The 25,237-nt window shown below is 38.7% G+C and overlaps 1 protein-coding gene across 8 annotated transcripts in view; it reads right to left on the bottom strand.

Moving 5' to 3' along the window:
* Positions 1–25,237, bottom strand: part of DAB1 (DAB adaptor protein 1) — a 566,655-nt gene that overhangs the window by 103,609 nt on the left and 437,809 nt on the right. The window lies entirely within an intron of this gene.

The raw sequence follows: 25,237 nt of genomic DNA, 5'->3' as shown, positions 1-25,237 counted from the left end.
TGATACTGTAACACGCTGCGGCATATGGCAAATTGCTGTCATTTCTTGAGAGGTGGCAGCATTTCAGTGGTGGCTGATTGCTTTATTATTTTTGCATTCATAGCCCATCACTGATGTATGCAGGTTCATTTTCATTTTTAAAAAGTAGCTCTAAAATAAAATTTTAAAAAGCACTGTTCACAATAGGCAGAGTGCACTCTGATTACTAGGCAGTATTCTGTGCATCTTGTCTTTATGTAGTTCTAAAGTTTGTACAATACTTTGAGATGTAGGATAAAAAAGACAGTTCCATCTCCATAGACAATTTATAGATGTGTACAACATCTCTCCTAATTTTGTGTTCAAATGCACCCTAAATACCTTCAGCAATGGAAAGCTCAAAACGTACATTAGCACTACTAGCTTCTTGTAAAGCAGGTTCTCAAAAATACTTGTTAAAAATACCAGGTTAGATTCAACATTCAGCAGCCTACGTGTCTGCCCTTTTCATTCTACAGAGAGGGAAGAAATAAAAGCAGGATTTTAATTTTTCAGAAAAATAAGTTAATGAGAAAGTACTTGCCTATATCCTGCATGTGAAGCATGGAAGGATGGAAAGCTGTCAAAGCACACTTCATTACCATCACCTGGAATGTTCTTGGCTTACCAACACATTATCACAGTGTGTTGTTTTTCACAGTGGCATCTGGATATCGATCCCTCCTGTCTTTCTTTGTGTTTACTGGTCACTATGATGTTCTCCTTGAAAACTAAACATTAGATTGAAACTTCCTTAACCTCTTTGCTTAGATCAAAGCTTTTTGTAAAAATGTGCCATTTTTATGCTCCCCCTCCACAAGATTCTACAACTGTATCATAATTTACTGCAAGGGTAAGAACTAAACAAGAAAACAATTCTGTACACACACTGAATGGAAAAACACCAGCATCACAAGCCACGGATTTTAAATTGTGAGTTTAAACATCATCAAACTTCTCTGAACTCATTTTAAAAAGCAGGTGAGGTTCCCCATATATGCAGGCACCTGAATTACTTGCTATTTGCTCCAAATCTTCATTTTTCTGCAACTGTGATCTCATTGTTCTATATTTTGTTTCTCTAACTGCAAAGGGAAGCAAGAAAACCGGTTTTCTAGATCAGTGTCAACACACACGATAGCATAAGTAATACAGCCTTGCGTGAGTAATACAGTCACTCGATGTACACAGCCCTCAGCCCTAACCAGACCTTTCCAGTTACCAGTTCTCCTTCCTATATTGAACCCAAATGATACAATTATGGATGCATTAGAATGCCATAACCATACAAATACATAACAAGTGACAAAGCACAGCACTATTATATGCTTCAAAAGCTTCTTTTGGTTTCCTAGACAATGTGCAAACGGAAGGGAAGACTATATAAAGCCACCCTAAGTTGCTGTAAATCACATCTGTTGATAAGCCATGCCCGAAAATTACCCTCGGTGTGAGTTCAATGAAGAGAAACCATTTTCAGGATCTTTTTATCAGGTTATTTTCAATTCTACAGTATCAAAAGGATGCTTATATTAAATTAAAGGCTAATTCTGGAAACCAACGTGGAAAGCGTATTGTGCAAGAATATGCATACAGGAACTTTTTTCAAGCAAATCTCAGACTACTCTTAGCAAGGATGAAAGCAGGAGCAGGACTGTGAGGGAGCTCTCAGTGTCAGGCTATAGGGGTATAATAAAGAAGCAACAAAAAATACTGAGGGCAAGCCAGGTTTGCACAAGGCCTCTAGGATGCAGTTAGAAAAACAATCCTTGCACTTGGCTAGCAACACCTCCCAGGATATCACTGCAACCACTTTCAGTGAGAAAATCCCAGCAATAGAAGGTGTAAAAAAAAAATAAGGCCAGGGCAAATCAAAACATGTTGCAGTTCACTGAAGCTCCTGATGCTTCAGGAAAATAATCTATTTATGTACTTGAAACAAATAAACTGACAAGATTGGTGACTGACCAGTGTTTAAGTTCTAAATTCAATAATGATACGATGTTTTGTTTCATGATTACAAAATGCTTCTAGTAATTCATAAAAGTTAAGCTTTGGCTCTTTTCCATGAACGACGCTAAGCATTGTCTCTCATCCTTGTGAGACTGCATACGCATTACCATTTTCTATTCTGCATCACTGGTATTGCTCCCTACCTGCAACCTCTGGAAAAGCATTGCAGAAACATTATATTTAGACAGAAATGGAAACAAGACTGTAATGATGCCAAAGAGCAGTAATTAAAGTGAAACAAATTAAATTGGGAAGACACTGAAAGACAATTTACTTGAAATACTGTATTTCAGGTCACCTAAGCAAAAAAAAAAAAAAAAGCAACACCTAACAGTTGTTCACTTAGAATTACGGTTAATTAATTATTATGAAGGTAAACCCATAAAGACTAACAGCTGCACCAGAGAAATCTTTTGCCTGTGTATTTACAAATACTGCAATCCGCATACTCCCAGAGTCACTTCTGGGCTGCCAGTTCTGATGGGGAGGTGAGGAAGAATGGAGCTTCTTCAGAAATATCCCACTAAATCTTGAAAAGAAAAATTTTTATTTGAATTCAGACTATAAAAGGAATTCAAGAGAACCAAAGTATTACAAATCCTGAACAGTCACAGGTACTTATTGTTTGGACTTTTAATGAAGATGCTGCCCCCACCACCAGCAAGCAGCCATGATGCAAAGTGGTTGTCCTGACAAAGCTTGTAAGGCTGTACGGCTATTCCTCTTTCAGCAGGCTTCTCATCCCGTCAAGAACAAACATATAACTAGCACCACACGCGCGTGCTTTGTCAACACAAACTCCTGCCTATAAACAGTCAAATTCTAAAGCGAAAAATAACGGTGAAAAAGAGACGGTTACCAACCCTCCCAGCTTCAAGCCAGGGCAGCGGGCGAGCAGAGCAGCTTTCTGCAGGTGCAGCCCCGTGCTCCTTTGCTCCAGTGGCTGCAGCACACCTTGGAAGCAGGAGCACAACACTGCAGCCCTCGCTGGGATTAGACCTCAATACTGGTGAAAAAATGTCCCATTTGGGTGTATCTGCACTACAGTGGTATCTCGCCATACAGGGGGTGTTAAGTATAAAGCTGACAAATCTAAGCAGGTGTTTCCAAAGTGCTCACTCATTTCAGTAAAAATGCACCACTAACAGTGCTTGATATGCTCCAATAATATTTGTAAATAGTTTAAGGAAATACCTGAAATTACAGACCAGCTAGTATGTCTAATTTCAATTCAGCATGACAGTTTTCCTTAAAGGAAGACAAGGCATAAATATGAAACTGTCAAAACTTCCTTAAAACTCAAATATGATATAGCCTAAATCTGCCACACAGCTGAATAAAAGTGGAAGAAAAATAAAAAAGAAACATCAGAAAACAAGGCTGAAGTGATTTCTATGTGCCTTTTGGAAAAGAAAAAAAAAAAAAAAAGGGGAATTTCTGCCAAAGTTATTTTCACAAAAGTTGTTCAAACCTGAATTTCCTTTTTATCTGCCTTGGGCAGAATTCTCAATTTCCTACAAGCAGAGTCCAAGTGTGTTGTAAGGCACACTGACACCTTTAAGCTGTGCAGATGCAGCACCTAACCCTGAAGCCGCCTGTCATTTTTCTCTGATGCCACCAACACACTTTTCCTACTTTTCTCTCTTTGTTAACTCATAAAGGGAAGCTAGAAAGAGATCAGCTTCTGTTGCCATGCTGCAGACTGGATTCATTAGAAATGTCCTGACAATGTGCTGCCAAATGAAGGGGGGTGGTGGTCGTGGTGGGGAAATGGTTAACAAATACAGTGAATATTTTTAGATTTTAATTATGTCACACTGCATATTCTAGCTGTGGGAGATGGAAATATTTACAGCCTTTTACACATTTACAGTAAGATTTATGTCCTTATCAGAGACTGAGGGGGAAAATGAGTCTAAAGAAAAAGAGAAATAAGGGTTTCTTTTAGTGAATATGGTCATGTTACATGACAGTGAAGAACTTGCACCAACACAGAGCAAGAAGTATTTACAAAGCACCAAATATAACAGCAGTTTGATTTCTGAAGCAGCTTTTCCATTCTCCTTGGTAGCAATTTCCTCCTATTTCTATGAAAATGAACAATTTAGAGAAATTCCGATATCCTCATATTCCATAGCCTTTCTTTCTTTTTCACTAACAAAGGAAATAAAGTGTCTGCACGCTTAGCAACTACTTGGTGTTAAATGCTTACATGCTTGTCTTCCAGCATACTTGGAACATGGGGTTTGCCACATCTGTCCTACCACCAGAAGATTTTTCACAGCATTAAATTACTACATATACAAACGAGATTACATTCTGAAAACTACTGAGCTTGCACTGGAAGGTGTATTTATGCACATGTAAAAGATAACTAGAGAAATCACTGATATTTATTTATTTTCCTCAAATTATTTTGCACAACTCTGTTAAGCAGCAGACCTGGAGTCCTATATGTTTATTTTTACAGCCGGGGACCCAAATCCCTTCATAACAACAAGGTATTTAAAATTTTTCCTTCCCAGAGAATCAGCTTTATTTCAGGTATCTGGGAGAGAAATTGCATTCCCTTAACAGGGCACTCCATTAAGAGCCTGGACATGGCTGATGCACTGCCCAGCAGCCAGCAGTCAGTGGAATTTAAGGCTTTTACCCAATCTGAGGCTTTTTTTAACCCTGCAACATTTTGTGGGTTTGTTGTCCAGCAGAGCAGGAAAAAAAAAAAAAAAAAAAGTCTTCATCTTGAGGATGGTGCTATTTTTTCAAATTTTCCTTTATCTAAATGTCATGCCATAGACTGACATTTGGGCCATGGATTCCCTGAAATCACTGCCATGTCCCCTGCTCTCAGTAACCCCACAAGACCACTCACATGCTAATGAACAAAGGCTGCTCATAACTATTTTTAAGTTATTTCATTCCTGACTGTCATGAAAATTGATTGCCTCTGAATTTCCTAGTAATATTTAAATACTTGTTTTGAACAGTAAATACATAAATAGCTTCATGGGCAGCAACACCAACAAGCAGATCTTATCATCTTGTCTAAGGGGTCCGGCGCCGGTCTCAGCCCACGCACTGGAACTGGTCACCTCCAAAATCTTCCATGCGAGTGTGTGTAGCTTGAATTAAAAAAGCATCACAGATAAATGCCTGCTTTGTGCCAACAGTAATATTGCCGTGATTTTTTACTTCCCACAGGAACTTTCCAAAATGAACACGGGAGATCGAATAATTCATTGACGCAATGAAGAACATAGTGATTATACACAAGTATAATGGTTTCTAGAAACTTATTTTACTTCCTGAAACACAAAAATAAAGTTTCATGAGGAAACTAATAAACCCACAAGCATCCCAGTATTTCTTGCTGTACCGCAGCCTATTTTACAATGGGCACACATTAGTTTCCTATGATGTTTGTATTGCAATAAAAGTTAAGAACCAAACATTATCGCTTATTTTCTGTAATTATCCACTTTTTTACTCCAGCAAAACCTTATGAATATACTTGGAAAAAAATTTAAAAAGATAAACAATAATAAACAAGCCAGGCATATCAGCATTAACATGAAATGGTTTTGACTTCTGTTTTTCCATGATGCTAACCTAACAATCCTTACATATTTCAGCTAATCCTAATGAGGATGGAATGGCCAATCTTGAAAAACAAACATAATTTCACCATACAGTCTTAAAAATATACAAATATACAACAGCCCATTTCAAAATGTATATTCTAGGGAAACACACTTCTGTACTGATGAAGTCTGGTTTCAGCTAACAGGAGATACAATTTAAATTATTGTCTTGGTTTGGTAACTTCTGGGAAAATTGTCTGCACTGATTTCAGCAGATCTATTTTGGAACAACTGAGACTCAGTCCACCACATCAAATGTGCAAAACCTTTGCATTAGTTCCAAAGCAGAGCCCCCTGCAAATTTGCTAGAGCTATCCCACTTAAGGCAAACTAAAACATTAATTCACTGCTCTTAGTTTCCCACAAGAGCATAAACATTTTGTGGCAGGTTTCTGGCTTAGATGAAATTCACCAGACACTTCAGCCTGGAGCTTAGTGAACCATACCGTGCCTCAGATACATTCTGTCTGCATCCCACTTAGTAAACTGTCTTCTGATGAATCCGCTACCTCAAGTCAATTTAAAGCTGTGATTTTACAGCACCGTGTTTGTTCACTACAGTAAGATTGAACTATCAGCAGAGACCTTTACCTTTCAAGCCCAAAGTTACCTGAGAGAGGTGAAGAGTAAAGATTCCTACTCTTTTCAGGCAGATTTTTACTTATTTAAAACACATCTATTTCACTATCTTGCTTAATGTTTCCAATTTGCAGGCTAGATTTTCCACTTAACTGCAAAAACAAAAGGAAGCTGTCAAGGATAGTGCCTGAACAATACGTCGGGCACATCCCTGCCCAAGCTGACCTACGCTGCTGTATCAGTAACTCCCATTCCCAGAGGAACCTGCAGTTGTTTTTCAGCACACGTGTTCAAGCCACTGAGAACAAAGCCCAAGCCATTCTTCTGCTGGTGCTACTACAGTCATCTCCTGGTTATTCAAACTGGATCCTGCTGCTCACAGAGAAACCTAAGCAAGAAAGGCCTGATTGCTCTGCTTCCCTATGCATCTATAGTTATCGCCTGCATGGCTGCCATTAACTTTCTTAGCTCTGGGTGAATCTCTGTGGTCATGTAGTATTACCAGTCTAATTACTGAGTCAGGACCAGGCACTCTGGAATACACCTGTGACAAACACTGACCTGCATATATTGTAGAATGGAGGCTCAACTTGAATTTTAAGACAAATTAGTAATCTTTTTGCTGATAGTGTTGGAATTTCAGGTGTTCCTGGAAACAGCTTCTTCCTTTAAGGCAGAATCCTTAATCATGAATCCATGTGTGTATGCCTAATTCCATAACATCTCTAAGCATGGAGAAACCGTAAGCACAAGGCTGGTTTGACTTTTTCTGCTGGAACTTGGGATGCAGCTCTTCAGTGTCGGGAAAGGTAACTCCCACTGGAGCCAGTGGTGACCCTGGCCAGTAAAAGAAGCAACCTGGACAGCAAGAAACCAGGGCACACAGCCAAGATAACTTCAAGTTATTCAATATCGATTCAATATTAAAATCCTCTTTGTTCTACTAAAGTAAAAATTAAGTAATTCCATGTATTTTGAGCCTTGTTAAAACCTATTCTTCCTTTTTAAAACAAAACTTAATTGAAACCAGCTACAAGAAAGTTTCAGTTATCATGAAGTGACCCTTTGTAATTAAGATACAGTTCAGAATAAAACGTTTAGCTGCAAAGGCATGGATTTTCCCTTTTTCACTGTTGCTGCCATATCACTGCTATTATTATGAGTGAGGTTAAAACTACAAAACTGGCAGTTGCTTCTTTTCACTGAAAATTAATGAAAAGGAAAACAGAGAACGTTTGTCTAGAAATGGTTCCCACTTTCTCTTTTTAAGGAGATCAGGCACGCCAGCGACGTAGTTCCGTGAACACATACCAAATTCTGTGCAGCTGGTTCAGGCACGATGGCTACTGTCACAGATGACCTGTGCCGACTACTGAGCCCTGCAGCTGAGCTGCAAGCGGGCCATGCCTCCTAGGGCTGCTTTCGGCCAAGAGCTTCACCAGGTGAGACAACCAGCTGCCTCCTCTGTGTCCCGCTCTGCAGTGCAAGCCCTAGGAGCAGCCAGTCTGCAGATAACAAGCATCTACCATATGGAAAGATGGAGCAGGAAAGCAGCTGTAGGCCTGTGCTGCCATCGGACAAGGTCTGAGAGGCAGTATGAGATTGGTGCCAGCCACAGGTGTTTTATCCTTGACACCTGAGGGGCAATACAGGAGAAAACTCATGGGAGAGCAGGAGTACAGAAGGAATAACTAGATGCCTGTAATAAACTGCGACTCTGGATTAGTATCAGGAAATGTCTTAATCATGGGGCTTGGATGGCCTTCTGTAATGGTATTCAGTGTCTGAATTTCTTCAGTTCCTCCGTATTGCTGGTTGTCTACTCTTCCAGACAGCAGCTGATGGCTTAGTCACCATAGAAGTGCTTTCTCAACAAAGATGTTCCCTGTGCTCCCGCCAGCAATTCCCCCCTGCCCTTTCACTGCAGATCCTTTCCTTGCCACGTCCTGTTCCCTGGAGTTCTAGTAATGATCCCAGTACAAACCTGCCCTAGCTACCTTTATCAATGTGGAAAATAGAGTAAAGAGAACTCAAAAGTTGATTCTCAAATAATAAATAATTCATGAAACAATTTCTAAAGATTAAGATTTTGTTCAATACATTCCACTATTCCTTCCTCCTTTGTAGTCTTCTATACTTGAAGGCTCCAATTTGGGGTCAACTCAGCCTTTAATGAGTCAGTTGCTCCATCTGACTTACTCTGAACACATGTTAACAGGGCTCTTCACATACAGCAGTACTCCCAAAATCATAGTGCATTTGGGAGTGTACATATGCACCATGATGCATATATAGATACATATGTACATTCATCCGTAGTGAATCTGGAAAGCTGAATTTCAGTTGCAGGATATAAGAACTGGAAAAAGGCCTCAGGTTATGTACAGCTGGCTAGAAACCTGACCATACTTAAATTTCTGTACATGGCACTATAACTAAAGAATCAGGTTGGGTTTAGACACATGAAATCTTTTCATATTGTGACCATGATAAGCTGTACATGGTGCCCATGAGCTAATACTTCCTGTGCCTAAAATGCTGAAAGGGCTCTGCCTCTAATAACTACAAGCTGTTGTAAGCTGGAATCCAAAGCTGACTGGCAAATTACTTTGGGATATATCGATTCGTTCATTCCTTTTCCTAAAACAACATTCTGGATGCTAGGAAAATCTCTGCATCTATGCATTGCAGAATAAATACAAACCTTCCCACGCAGGCACAGAAAATGTGTAAGAAATTCTTATTCTTCTATGTGGAATGTCAGATGTAACAATCATTTCCACTGTAACCTTCCACCTCAAGACACAAATAAAAGAAACACGATTTGGTTTCAGTATCTGTCAGTGAACTCAAAGTGATGAAAACATTCTTACTACCCTCACAAAGTGAATCTGCTTCTAAGGCTTTGAAGTAGGTTAATACCATGATTACAGCATTTGCAGAGTTTTGCAATGGCATGCTGCTCCGATCTCCTTTCATACTTAGCAACTAAATTAATAAAAATGCTTTTGGTACAAAGGTTAAGTACATTAAAGAAGAGTCATATGAAGCTTTAGCCACACCTCCATCTGAAATACGAAATAAAAATCTGCAGGATACAACAGTTTGATATACTCAAGAGTTACTCAATACTTTTGGCACAATCTTGCCATCTTTAACACCACTTACATGTTACAAGAATTTTTTTAAAAAGGGAGCAATGAAGAGCTACCTCCACTCATACAATGAACCCAGTGCTTCAGCTTAATGTAACAACCATTGGGATTCCCTGCCAGCCTTTGCACCAGGCTGTGATCTAGTTCCCTTTCCAAAATGGTATGTGAAACATCATCACTTAAAGGAATACTATCACTGCCTCTGGCAAGAACTGACCCAGCTGTGCATACACTGGGACAAGGCTGTTCTAGCTGGACTCCAAACTCTCTCATCTAATGGCTGAATTGCAGACTCAAAGCTGAAATCTTCATGAGACAAAAGTGTTTCCCCCAACAACTGCGACTTAGAATTAATACTACTGTTAGGCTCGTGGTGAGTAAACTAGGAAGTTACCATATCTAAGTAAATGAAATACTGATGAATCAAAACATACTGGCTATGAAATCTCAGACCTCAAAGCCCACCATACATAACAGATCAAGTGAAAGTCTTGCTCTAAATGCTGGCAAAGGAACTTCAAAAGGTGATGTACTCTGAGTATTTTGCCTTGGTCATACCAGCATAAGGATACTAATGTTTTCTAGATGTGCAAGTCTGGCTGACTAAATACCTGTGAGAACTGCATTCCATACCTAGTATTGGCAATTAAAATAATTCACTTTTGTGTGTACAAATATTAAAACTACTTTTTTAGGAGAAAATACCCAGTTCCTTTCTTCAAATCTTTTTTTTTTCCCTTCACAGACCCCCACTTCTAAATCTTTCAGCTTGTCATTTCTGAATAACTTCGTTAAAATAATGGTGTTTGAGCAGGTTTGAGTTTAATGCAGGCCAATAACCTTGAATATTTTAAAGCAGAAAGAATCTTAACCACACATTTCAGCAAGTCTAAAGAGACATAATTTGAAAGGTATTTATAGCTAGTGCCTCTTTATTTTCACATCTCGGGCTTTTAGAACCTTTGGTCTAAACCTAAAGGGGAATTTTTTTCCCTTTGAACTAGGTTACTTCAAATGGAAATTCCATTTACTAACCATAGAGAATTCACTCTCTTCCAAACATCATCTGCTTTGAAAAAAGAAGAAAGATCAACTTGTGTTTGGATATAATTGTTTTGGTAACAGAAATGACAAAATCTGGCCTGCAGAGGTTATAGGCCATTAACAAAAGATGATGATGTAATGGTTTAGCCTTATCTGCTGGAGATACACTGTATAGAACAGAGCATAAAGAAAGGACAGAATATGTAATGCTGACCTCACTGAGTTCATCTGATGGCCAATAAACTCACATGTGCTTCAGGTTACTTTTCTCAAGATATCTTCACATTTCTGAAAAAAAGTGCTAAGGCATGAAGAGATGCATTTTTGGTATCTTTCCCCCCTCTCTATTTCCAACCAGCACATTCTCCTGCAATACAGCAGTGGAAAACAACATCTAATAGGCAGCATACACTTTTAATAAAACACAGAAATCCTCTTTGATAATTCCACACAAAAGCCTACGTAGCTCTGACTTTCTTACTCTTTTCGTGTTTGCCAACAAACCCAAATGAGAGAGTTTCTTGGGAAGAAGAAACTCCGCCACTGTCATCCCATGTGCTCTTTCCACCTTTTGAACTCCAGCCATGCAAAAACTCACAGGTTTAATCCACATTTCGTTAGACCTTGAATGGTTAAGCTGCTGAAGATCAAATGCTGCAAACAGGCCCTGCTGTTTCAGACCCCACAATCTGAGAGAGGCTGTGGGTGTCATTACAGGAGAAAAGAAAGGCTGGCACCACCGACTTCAAGCTAATACACAAGTATTGCCAGCAGTCTGGTATTTCACTACAAAAGATGGAGTTGTGTTTGTTGATAGACAAATGAGCTTTCTCATTATAAAATACTCAAAAATAGATTAAACGTTGATATGACTTCCCCGGAAGCTGAGCTTTGAGTAAAAGGTGAAAAACAACCCCTACAGTGACTTTTCAAAATTACAAGGCTTCAAATATCCTCCTTTGCAAAAGTCTTACTATAAAATTGGACTCCAGTAACAAAGAGTCATCAAGTCAGGTTACTACTTAATGGTGACATCTTTGTATTTGTCTGTTTTAACAGACGATCATCAGGCGACAAGAAATAAGCTTGCATAGTGTGTTTCTAAAAGTTCTTATTCCATCTCTAAATTTGCATTGATTGTTTCAATATGAAAAGGATACAAATCTTCCCTCAAAATCCTTTTTTTTTTTAAAAAAATACCTTTTGTTTTAAGAATTGAGGAGTTTAATACAAAGACACACAATAATTTCACTTACTAAAATTCCTGTATCCAACTGCTCTATGGACATTTAGCCCCAAATGATTGGTTCCACCACAAGATTAAAAAAAAAATTTAAAAACCACAAACCTCCTCTGTGATCTTCGTAATCTTTTCAGTGTATTGGCAGTTTATGCATTGAATAGGATATGAGGAATTACTGAATTAAGGAATTACTGCAGAGAGTTTACTAGGTATTCAAATTATGGGATATATATTTACTTTACCTTTATTTGCTGAAATGGACATGTCCCTGAAAATGGTTATGAGATAATTTAAAATGAATGAATAATTAAGGTAATATAACATCTTAAGTGTTTTTAAACACAACGTAGGTTCTGTGCTTTCACTGACATCTGACACCAGTATCCTTACTGCTGTCTTAAATATCTCTACATAAAAAAAAAACCACCCACCCATGAACCTACAAATCAGCATTAAAGCAGGCTTTCAGTTTGGCAGAACTCCTTGAAAGCTATTTTTCAACACCCACGTTGTGTTTGTTTCATTGAATTAAGTAGTCTAGCAGCTAGTGGGACTAACTACACTTCCTTGGTAGGGAAGGACTTGGCCTGAAGAGAAAGAAGATAAACCTCCATTATCCTGGACCCCATTAACATATGCACATACAGATGAGCTGTGAAGTACAGACCTTTCCAGCATTTTAAATAGTTAGATAACCTCTAATAAACCTCTCTTTAATATCATTAAAGACTGTTCATCCCCCTCTGTTCTAACCCTGTGGCTACATTAAGCACCCATATCTTAATCAATTTTGCAACTGCTGCCATGTCAGTCTCTTCTCACTACTCGTTCCTCTTAATAGTCCAGAAAGCACTGTCAAAAAAATCTCTCCTGAATACCGCTCTGACTGCACCCCTCCGAAGCCCTGTGCACTGATTTCCAGTCATTCAGACCAATCATTTTAAACTTATTGTTCCCTTCTTCAGCTAAAGCTTGCTCAAAAATAGGATCCACATTCAAAATATTCAGATTTTTCCTGTTCTGATATTCTCCAAACGGAAAAGGCAGCTGCAAAAATCAAAGAAAGAAGGAAGAAAGGATTAAGAAAATGGTGAACACACATTTATGCCAAAGTGGCCAAGGGTAATCACCAGAGCTATGGGACTTCCCCTCAGAATCATGCCCCATAATCAGCACGAGGGTCAAGCTCTTCTCCCATCCTTGTGAATGGGATGGATTCCCAATTCCTCTTACACACAGCTTCTCTTTCTGAAATGTTACCTTGCATCTGACGAAGTTTCCTTCATGAAGCCTTAGTTGAGAACAATACTTCTCTACAAGAAGTTCCTCTGTTAACATATTTGCTCATTTTGTTGAAAAAACATCCAAGAGTAATCTCTGAACACCTACAGTTTCTATAGCCCTATTTAATTATCACATGAGCCGATATGTGTTCCTTTTTACATCTACCCGAGTACTTTACCGAAGCACCACTGTCAGCTTAGATATTGTGGTTATTTTCTTCCAGTTCCTTTCATGTCTCTATGATGTGACCTTTTGCAAAGCTTTTTTATTAGACTGCCTTCTAACAAAGATTCAAATCTTTTCTAAAAAATCAAAAAAACAACCAAACAAGGAAACCCACCCTACCTGTTGCTAGACTTTTTTTTTTTTTTAAGTAGCATGTATAGAAATAAATAATTTTTCTGAGATGTAAAGAATTTAGATCTTTTGGTGCTTCAACCAATGTCCATGTTTTCACATTCAGGTTGGGTTATCATGCAAACAAAGCAGGCAGCTCCATCTTGACTGTCAAGTGTAGCAAGCAGCACCAAATGGAGCACATTCCCTGACCACTGTCCTTCCATTCACTGAACAGGACAAAGGTATCCAGGAAATAGCAATATGAGCTCAGCTCATTAAAAATTGTATGAAAATGTATATCCTGGAGGGATGTTAAATTAGGCTTACATAGGCATTTCAAGTCTGCCCTTCCTTAGAATTTCAGTGCTTAACCTTATAGCCCCAGCATTTCTTGCATGCAATTAAATACAGAGGTACAGATATAATATACTGCTTTACTTATAGTCTAGCAAAGAGAAAGGAGATATGTGAGACAGATAAAGAACTCTGTAGGTAGCTTTCATTTTGATCTCCAGTGTCTCGCTAGCTCTGCCATCTTTCTGACATGCTCACAACAGTGGAGGCTGTGCTCTTGCACAGCCAGTTTTACTGAGAAGGGCTGCTAACAATATTTTTAAAGAGACACTTCTGAGTCTGTGTATTTAAAAAAAAAAAAAGCAATCCACAAACATCCTTACACTACCAAATATAGCAAACACTAAACACACATAGGTAACCATATCAATATTAAACTTAAGCCATGCCCAGGTATAGAGTACACCCAGTTTCCCTGCTGCAGTCAATTCATTTCATGTGACTTTGAACATCTGAGTTCAATGTCTAACTCATACAGGCAACACAAGGTATAAAAAAGGATTAATGTATTAACTACTCCTGATGTTTTTGCCTTCCACCTAGTTATCAGCATGCTAGTCCACATTATTGTGATGTGCAAATATTACCCTCATTACTTTGATGGCAATTTTATATTTAAAACTGAAATTTATAGCTAACCTCAAAAGACTTACTATGCTTAATTTCATTTCACTGCCCAAATCATCCTTCTCACTATAAAATTTCTCTTCTATCTAAGCTAAAAGAATCAGAGACGTAACTGCAGATCACAGATTAGCTGTTCAGTATTTGCTAGTAGTTAAAATGGGGCAGACATTAAAAGCAAGTTGACTCCAGAGAAAGCTGCTCCTTCCATCATCTGTAGAAGAGACTGCTGTGAAACGTTAATATTTATGAAGAAGGCTAGAGCTTTGTGTGCCTTTGGACAACTTGGCAGGGCTCCCCCGAAACAGCACATCCTACCACCACTGAAACCACTGCCAGGAGGATCTCCCACCTCCCCCTGCTGCGTTCAGTGGGGGCAGTTATGGGTAAGGTAGGAGGACACAACTGTCCCAGGAATTCCTCACAAGCAATCATCCCCTTGCACAGCCAGGACAAACCAGGGAAGCACAGAGGCTTGCCTGTGCCACACAGCCGCCTCTCAGAGCACTGGCCCACAAACCCAGGAGCATGCCCATGGCTTGAAGGCTTTCCCCTCGAGCGTACTCTGTATTTCTGGGCCAGGACTTCACCATGGGTGTGCTCTCCACTCTGAGCCTGCACAGGAGTAGTGAACTTCAGGTCAGACTGGCTAACAACTAGGAGGAGAGGGCTGAGCACCAGCCACTGAAGCAAGAAGCTGAAATCCTGAGAGGCCCATAGATTCAGGTGCCTACAACTGGAGGAGACTGATGTTGGGAGGGACAGCTACTGGAGACATACTGGATGTCTAACATCATCTATGGAGAAAACTACAGAGTGTGTGCACGTGTGTGTCCGCTAGCAAACCTGATCTGTGAGGGGAGGAACGGGACTAAGCCATCTGTGTTGTTCATAGAATCATTTAGGTTGGAAAAGACCTTTAAGATCAGAGTCCGACCATTAACCCAGCACTGCCAACTCCACCACTAAACCATGTCCCCAGGTGCCACATATAGGTCCCTAAGTGTATGTAGGTGCTTCTTCTGATTATGTGGCTGCTGGTAAAAGCTCTGCTTTGTGTGGGGTGATATGTATGGCTGTTTGTAGTATGTGTATGCATGCCTATCGGCAATGCATGCTCAGCCTTGCTGGATCTGGATACCCTAAACCACAGCAGCCTTGTATCAGGCTGGGAGAAGATGAATCCCCCAGGCCCTAGAGCCCACCAGACTCAATTACCTCTAATGGAAGATTCTGGAAACACAATCACGTTAACATCTCTGGTTCCACACATACTGACTTTTGTGTTGATGGAGCAATAGCTTGTTTTCTTCCCTAATGCAAGCATCACAAAGCGGACACAAAGCCCAGAGAGACCATACACTATTCACACCTCCACTTCAAACTTGATCTACTTGGAGCAAGGAAGGGCGGTTTCACAACTCAGCTGCCAAATGATAATTTGCCCCACTTCTCTTTATTTTTATTGCTGTTTTGCAGCAATGAGTAATGCTGTCTCCAGGAAATGGAAGTGAAAGCTACTCTGTTCTTGTCAGAATAATAATGGATATTGTGTTGGCAACTGCCCTCCTGCGCTGCACAACAGCATAAATAAAAGGAATTAGGAAAAGCCAACAGTACTACAGCAAATAAAGCATGTAAACTCACCTGCTTGCAAATACATTATAAGCTCCATTGTTTGGTGTTTCAGCCTGGGCAACAAGAACAGGATCAGAAGTGAGTCTACTCCACTGATTCTCATCTATGGAAAGAGGTTGTGGGGGAAAGCCACTGGCTGTTCAGGGAGGGTCAAAGCAGGGAAGTGTGGCTTGTAAGATGCTAAGAGAGCCTCCATACATGGTTGTACAGACGGCAACAGGCTGAAAGATGGCCTTCTCGAAATCTCAAGTTAGTTCAATGCCAGGATATTAGCTTCACCCTCACTTTTTTTACTAGTAGAAGGAAAGATGTTAGTAAGCATTAAAGTATTTGCTCCATATGGCTTGGATTCATCCAGTTTCTGCTCACAGAGGCTACACAGGTTCAAGCAGAGAAGGAAGACCTGCCTTTTTGCATGGTTTAGAAAATGGATCATCTATGGGAAATGCCTCGCTACAGAGCACTAACGGTGAAACACAGTACAGCTCCTACTCATGATGAACCATTAACACCATTAACATGTCCATGCAGCTAGACATTTAGAGGTCTCTGCAGCCTGAGCTCTGGATGCAAAGCAGTTCTGGTGTGAATGATATATGAATGCACAATGAGATGATATTCAAGACAAGAAAAGGTTTCAGAAGGTGGTCCCTAATGATGGAGGTCTTCAGTGAACAGCTGATGAGTACCAGTAACTTTATTCATCGAATTTACAATTTTTCTGAACTTTATAAAGGACCCTGCATTTTTATAAGTTGCAAGTACTCTTAACTGTTAGGGAAAGAATATTTTTGTCACTCAAAAAAAAGTCACTTAGCAGTTTCCATAGGTGCATAAACCATCAGTCTACCATCCAGCTGTTTGTTATTTTAACATTAGAAGCACCAGGAAACCAGCAACAGAAACCACTATGGCAGGCGAACAGGAGAAGAAAAAACTCTTGAGGTACACATAAAAAGAACTGTAAAAAAAAAAAGAATTCAGTTAAGCACATATAATATACGACCCATGATTTCACTATGAATTGGCCTCATTTAAAAAACTGAAAAAAATATTTTGCTTTTTATTTAGCCCTTTGTGTGGATCTTTTGTATGAAAACAAACACATTTTGTTAAACCAAATATATTGCCTCATCTGCAAAACCAACCAACTGTAAAAGCAGAAAAATGCATTTTTTCCTGTCTTTACATTACACTAGCTATTACATATAACAAAGTTTACTTAAAAATAATACAAACAATATGTAATTATTTCTGAGGACACATTTATCTCTAAGAGGAATTAATTTTCAAGAGGAATGTTATACTTAAACACACTCAGTCACTGTGCCGTTGGATATCCCAAGTACATTACATATTATATTACCTTTATTCTGGATGTCAAATAATGTCAATATTGATTCTTTAGTTAGAGAGAATCATCTGCAAGGCTCACAGCCACATCTTTTCTTCGCTCCTGAGGAGCACAGTCAATGTCTGGGCCTGACATATTTATCAGAGGGAGTTTAAGCCTATTACTTGGTCAAATTCACTATATATTTCTTTGAACTCTTGAAGAGGAATATGTCATAAGTTATGAATGAAGGGCTTACAAATTCACCCGCAGTATATTTCAAAAGGCTACCAATTTTGCAGCCACACTTTTCTTAACAGTAAGTGATCAGTATTCAGAAGGTCTATGATGTTGAAGATTAAGGACACACTTATTTTTCAACTAAATTTTTTGTGACCAATTTACTGAGATATTTAGCTATACACTTCTGTTTCTGGTTGCTTAAAAACACAAACAAAAACATGCATGTTTCCTTTAACTTGTACGTTGCTCCACACTTTTTTCTTCACAAGCTGACTAATGAAATTACTATAATACCATCACTGACAGAGACAGACATACTAGTTAGAGCACAAAATAAGAAGCAGGACCCTCAGATTACAAATCAAGCTCTGCCCTGATTTGTGGCATAATCTTTAATTGAGAGATCAGCACTAGCTTTCGATGCAAAGATCTAACCACCTTTGAAAACAATTTACATTTCCCCCATACGTACATAGGCCATGAAAGCTCATTACTTTCCAGAAATTATATAAAATTATGTAACTTTTGAGGAATTTTCCCTAGTAATATGAAAAAGTATACACTGCAATAACGTGGACACTAATGCTAAGTGTTACCTGTTACTTGCAGGGAAAATTGGTGAGCAAGTTAATGCTTCGAAGATCGCTGGGATCAAGCTAACATTCCAGTTTTATTTGTCTTTGATTTCCCTTCAGCAAAATGGGAGCATTTATCAATGCAGCTGATACTCACTGTAAAGTATAGGTTAGATGTAAGACTGATGTATTTTATTCTTACTTGCAGTATTTCCCATGTCAATGGAAAAGACAAAATGTTTCAGAAAAGTAGAAATGTTCAAATGCATGTAACAACATGGTGACAGAAATGTCATTCATTAATATGTATTAGGCAGGCAAATATCTTTAGATGAAGAATGATATAAAAACATTGTCATCATCAACATACTTGTCCCTATAGAATATTTCTATGTGAGCCGTATTAGGAAACTTCCACTAATCCAAACCTCTAGAGGCAATTTAGCTACTAATCTGGATGAATTAGGTCACTCCTGCTCAGTCACATTCATTACGTGACAGAACTTTCTTCCCTGAACTCTCTGAACAAAACTCTTTATTTAAAAAGATCCTAATTTTGCTGGGAGTCTTTTCAATGACTGCATGTGGAGAAAAGGCTCCCCTGAAAATTAATTTATTTGGCTGTTCGGCAGTTCTACTTCCTTACCAGCCCCATCCGCTCACTTTCTCTGTATTTCAGTCAAATCTCAGACGTAGTTTAGCAGTGTAAGCGGATGAAGCCAGAAACAATGGACAGCACAGGCTGAAGTGGATGCATAGGTGATCCTCACCCCCAGCAACCAACAGATTTCCTAATGTACAGCCAGACCTGGAGCCCAGCAACACCCACCTGTATTTAATGACTGTTACATGAGTCTAATCCTCTGTGGAACATGCATTGCATTAAGCTCCTAATTACCAGTTTCCACTGAAATGCTTTGACGACTGTTAAAACATTGAGAAATGATAACATAACAGAAGCTCTCAGGAAATGTTATTCTTCACACTCAACAGATTATTGATTCCTCTACTGAGGAGCAGCAAAGTAGCAAGAGCTCCAACCTTAACTTAGGCAGACCTGTCTCTCAATTAAAAACAACAGTAAATATTTTAACTGCAACAAGACGCAACATCCATCACCCCCGAAGAATGCTTCAATTAACACAACCACAGACCCCCTTTGGTTGAATGTGGGATTTAAAACAGAATTCATGAGCTCTCTAATTTATGATAGGTTATTGGATAACTCTTGTTAATTATAGCTACACAACGTCAAAATTAATGATTTTCCCACCCTCTTTCAACTTGAGAATGATTTCATAACTTACATCAAGACTCAAAAGATGTGCAATTAATGTTGTCGGCAACCATTTCACAAAAGAGATTTGTTAAAGGCAGGCATGTGGACACAATTAGTGCATCAATTAATGTTATTGTTACTTGATCTATAAATTATTGAAAAACTCATAACTGCTGCATGGAAACAAAGCAAATCCTCTCCCTGACAATAAGTTCCTGTCTGTGCCCCTCTCTCATTACTCTTTAGATCAAATTTGAATTTTGCTGGATTCCATTAATCTTAACTATGTAAACAGAAAAATAAATGAACCTATACCAATCGACAACTTGAAATGCCTCATTACAGTGATGATGCTTTAATTGTTGTTAGCTGATCATAATGTTAACAAAAAAAAGTTAAGCAAAAACATCCCACCATCATTGTTCATAGCACTTACTAAACTGAAGATCCAATGTGGAAACGAACCTGTAAAACTGCATCGAGATTTCTATGTATCAGCAAAAGCGTAAATGTCACATAAACCAGAAACCTCCATCCCACTCTCAAATTTAGCAATTACTAGCCCAAAGATTAGATTCAAATAAGGTCTAAGAAACCCAAACCAGGACTTCAGTAGCATGAGGTACCTATGATGAAAACTGAAAATGACAAACCAGAACCTTATTTAAAGGCTGCTTATCCCCAAAGGCTTTTAAACTAACTAGGCACCTCCTGTTTGATCTTAGTATGACTAGAGTTTTGCTCATGGGGATGCAACGGTTTTCCTTTAGATAGTTAGACAGACTCCAGTCTCTCATTAGAGTTTAAAAGAGCCAGGAAAGAGACATGACTCTGCCAGAGGCCAAATCCTACAGATGTGAATGGTTCCGAAGCCACTGCATTACTTTTAATTAGTAGCCAAATGGGGCATTTAAGTTTTTTTGCCATTCTGATCCCAAGAGGATCAAACTCTGATCTTCCATCAACATGAAAGCACTGCCACACACTGCTGTCCGCTCTGCTGGCACACCACAGTAATGCCTTACCTGGCACTAAGCCCCCCTCAGCAGAGCCCACTCCCATCTTCCCTCCCCACGCACAGCTTCAGAACTTGTATACTGATTCAGTCAAAATATTATTGAATTATGTTATGGCTATAAGACATCTATGGTAAAGACATAGCACATCACACCTTCTCTAAATTTCACCTTCCTGCTGGTTAGTTATGGCAGTCCCTGGCTTGGTGGCCGGCCCACTGTGAAATCTGTTTCCAGATGCCATGTGCTTCCCAAGAACTGCAGTGGAAGCCTATTAAATAAAGGAATTTCACCCATGGGGATCCTTAGCATCAAAGATCGTTATGCTGATTGCCAACAAACCTGAGCTCCTCTTTGTATCTTGCTTCCATTTTTAAAAGTCCCTGTCATTTTGAAAATTGACTCAAAAGTCTTATTATAGGGGATATAATGAGAGATGATTTTGTAAAAATATCCTAAGCTTCAAATAGCATAATTACAGAATTAAGTGCAAGAGGAAGAAACTAAATCCCTAGAAAAGTCTCCTTGCCTTCCCCCAAGCAGATGCAGATCTGCATTCAAATTTGGTAGCCTGGCTCGCTCCTTTATTAACCTCCCGTTTCAGTTTTCCTGTTTAAGTTAATTTTGCAGGAAGGGATTTTTCAAGGCAGTTATCAGTGTGGATTCAACATCAATGTAACACATTTCCCCAAAAAAGGTTTCTAAATCAATTTTAATTTTGATAGGCTCAAGTTAATGTTTTCAATTTGATTCAATAATCCATACACACTTAGAAAATGCCCCCCCCAATGTACTGCATGACAAACATGGTGTATGTTTCTAACAACCTTGGCTAATAAAAAACTCTGATTTTCCGTCCTGAATGGTACAAACATGTAACTTTTATTCAGCCCTCAATGAACAACATGACATAAACAAATGAAATAAAATCAGCCTTTAAGATCATTATTTGAATCATTAATTCTCTAAACGCTTCTTAATGAAGTTTCTTACAGGAGGTTTTTGGCAAACTCACCAAAAAAGTCCTCGAATAGAGCTTTCTAAATCTCCTGAGAATGTTGCATGATTTCCTTTAACAGAGCAACACAAAACCTCTTCAGGACGTCTTTTAAAATGTGAGGAAGTTCTCAAAAAAGGTAATTACAACACAGTTAATAGTAGTTATCAGCCAAGACTGGCATGAAGATTAGGGCTGGAGGTGAGGGATGGCAGAAATATAATCTCCTCTAATAGCACCTAGTGCGCTGCAAGTTCCTAAGATGGAATAAATGGTAGACAGGAGGGCTGTAAGCATCTTCACAGTACATGGAGCAAAAAGTGACAGTCTAGAGAGGAAGGGAGGTGCGTGGCTCACCACTGTTTTCCTGTGCCTTCAAGTCAGTTAAACTCCCACCCTCTGCTGGGGTATGACCAGGTGGCATTTCTAGGGCCCATTAAATTGCAGATCCATCAGATATTGACTGAATAAAAGGCAAAATTAGTACCTTTTTTTTTTTTTAATAGCCTATTTGTAAGATTACCCAGGGTGATAATGTTAACATACACAATTGCAATTTGATATTATCATGCTAATATTGAGGTTCCCTACAGTACATTAGAGTTTCACAGCTGTGTTCTACTTAAACAGCAGCTTCTAAGAGGATTTTGTATGCAAGTTCTTGTCCTAACTGTAGCAATAATCCTTTAGTGTTAGAACAGAACACTGTCTTACAAACCAGCTCAGGTGACAATGGAAAGAGACCAAAGAGTTGACTATGACTAGAAAGTTTATGGCTGTACAATGTGCCTAATGAGAAATGTTTTCATAATCTCTTGTAAGAGAATGATCTGCATACAACTACAAAAAGAGATAGGTGTTCCCAACACAAAAAAGAAATACTCAGTAAAATCTGTAACTCTGCAGGAGCATTAATGTCACTAGCCCCATCTGCAGCAGAAATCAAACTATTTCCCCGTCACCCAAAAATCAGCAATCTATGCAACGGAGTCTAAAAGCAGTGATAAGAAACCATAAACAAACTTCAAACACACATCCCACCCAGCTGCAGGGAGTTAGCCCACCCCAGCAGCAGGACTTTGCATGCACACTCACTGAGTATTATGAGACAACTCCTGGACCTTTCCTCTAACCTGTCCAGGTTATTAAATTGTTTGCTTAACTAATGATGCTACAGGGCCTGTAACTCAAGGCAGGCACTAGACCACAAACGTACAAGTCACATCATCTGAATAACCATCACTTTCTTTTTGGTCACTGTACTTCAATAAGAAGAGTAGCTTGCATTTATCTGTCATCTTACCATGTTTTATATTCATATACCTGGCAAATCTTAGGAATTAAGCTTTATGTTATTTCAGCACTTCAAAAAAGAAACACTACCTTACAGATGTAGAGCTAAAGATACTGCTGAAACTACACAGAAGAGATGCTGAGATCACGAAAGAACCCTGCCCCATCCTGTAACTCTATAATAATCCTCATCCCCTTTCAGTCAGCCCAGACCTGCAGCATGGGATACATCTATGGGGCAGACATTCTGTTAGGAAGTTAAGCTCAAGCTTACTGCTCTTTCTCAGCACAGCGCTGCAAGCTGCAGATGGCAGAAGTACCAGAACAGTAGATAGCACAGCAGGAGAGGCCCCTCCCTGCTCTGGATGGAAACGGTTGCATGGCTCTTGCAGAAGTACAACAAACTCTGCTTCACTGGAAATACACTAGAGCTGAAATTTGTGTTTATAAAGCAGACTAATTTCTTGGGAATACTCAGTGCCATTGCATAATCAACCTCATTGATTAGTAACATTAGAAACTTCATGTTAGTACTTGTTACCTGTCACTGTTCATGGTTAATGAACCCAGGGAAAAAAGAAGAAAAAAATTCCCTGTTTTTCACGTGTCCATCATTCACACTATACAGAGCAAGGCTCATTTGTTGAAATATACACAAATACATACAATTCAATTACAAGTAAATGATCACACCAAGTTCCTATTGACTTTCATTATGTGGGATTTGAACAGACAACACTGCCTGAATTGTATACCTTGTCTGTATAAAGCATTCACTGTACCACAAAGCCTTCGGATGGCTAGATGTGATCAAATGCACTCAGACTTGCACATGCAATACACAAGATTAATTCTGGGGATGTGCTGCTGCCATACAGTGTCCCTTCCAGTTCTTCAGATACTTGTACATGCTGCATGGAGCTCTGACCGCCACAGAACATATTTTATACTTCTTCTCAGCAGCAAAGGTAATTCTCAGAATTCCCATTCGGGGGATAGAATCAGACTTGTTGCAGAGAAGCATTCAGTTATTGTGATTTATGAAAATGTTTTTAGAGATGGATGCTGAATATTTTATTAACATAAACATCAAGTTCCTACAACAGTTGTTTGCTGTTTTCAAAAGTTTCACCCTCCAGCAGAAGAAACAACATAGGAGACACAAATCAAAAAGATGTTATCCATAATGCAAAGGACTGACATTTTTTTAATTTCCTGCCTGCCCAAAAATACTGAATGATCATACAACCAAAGCATCTTTACTTTCTTTACTTGCTTTGAACACATCTCTCAGATTCTCACATTCTCATTTACATCAAAGTTCCCCTATTTTTCCCTTTCTAAACTACAGCTTTTTAATCTTAGTAATTTTTCCCTTGTGAGTTTAGGCCTACAACAGTAATAAGCGTTCTAAACCATCTTCCCAAACAAAAACTTAATTTTTTTTAATCGCTGTGTCTCTTTTTAAAAACACTAATACAAAGACGTCTGATAAAAAAAGGTAGAGCAAACACAAGGCCTTAATTATGGGTTTGGTAGAATTGCTGCAATAAAAGGTATAGCTGCCCAGAAGTTTAACAAGACGTCTAAGATGAGTAAAATCGGCAACAAAGACATGTATGAGCAAAGATGAGAATTTCTTAAATTTAAAGATTCCTCAGAAATGGCTAAATTACACACCCAGAAAAAGAAACAGAATGACAAACTGAAAAGCTCATGTGAAAGTCCAAATCTTGCTGTCTCAAGTATTAAAACTAAGTATGATTTTTTTTGTTTTACTTTTTTATTTGAACAATTTGTATTAAATCTGTTTTCAACCTCAATTTCATTATCTGTATAGGTTTTTAAAAATAATAATATAAATTAATCAAAGACGGCTACGCAGAACGAGAATTACCACTAGAATTCAAGGCCTTGGCCTCCAAATTCATCAGTACTTAAAACCACAAGCAATAAAAAATACTAATAAAAATGTAAGGATAAAAAACCTTACTGAAAATCTTTCAGTACTCCTACTCATAAGCACTAGATTCATATCGTCCCATTTCTCATGCTCATCAGCCCAAGGAACTGCCCTACAATCTGATAAAAAACTATAAATACAAACATGAACTTATCCAACCATGCATTTACTCATAGCTTCTCCTTAATTTTGAGTTTTTCTCCTCCTCGTTTCTATTTCCTTTACCAGATTACCATTAATCTCTCTATAGATTGCTACTAAGGTCTCTGTAACTTCATAAAGTGTCAGTAAGATTCAAACTCCAGTAACGGGAAGTGCATTTAAGCTCTGGTTAGTTCAAAACAAAGTAGTAACAAAGCCTTTAGAAGAAAATTCACGTATCGACAGAAAAAAAATCCTTACCTTTTGCTAAGAGTAATTTTAAAAAAATCCATTTCCATTTGTGAAAATTGAAATATACATATAGAGTAAAAATTAATGAACTGTAATACATAAGTTCTTTCTTACATTTTAAATACATTTCAGTAAGATGTATTTTTAATGTTAGAGAACCAAATCCCACGTTCCCAAACCAGACTTCCACTGGGCTTAACAAATTTCACTTTC

Source organism: Falco punctatus (assembly GCF_963210335.1).
Source record: "Falco punctatus genome assembly, chromosome: 11".
Lineage (NCBI taxonomy): Eukaryota > Metazoa > Chordata > Aves > Falconiformes > Falconidae > Falco > Falco punctatus.
This window is presented reverse-complemented; position numbering and strand designations above follow the sequence as displayed.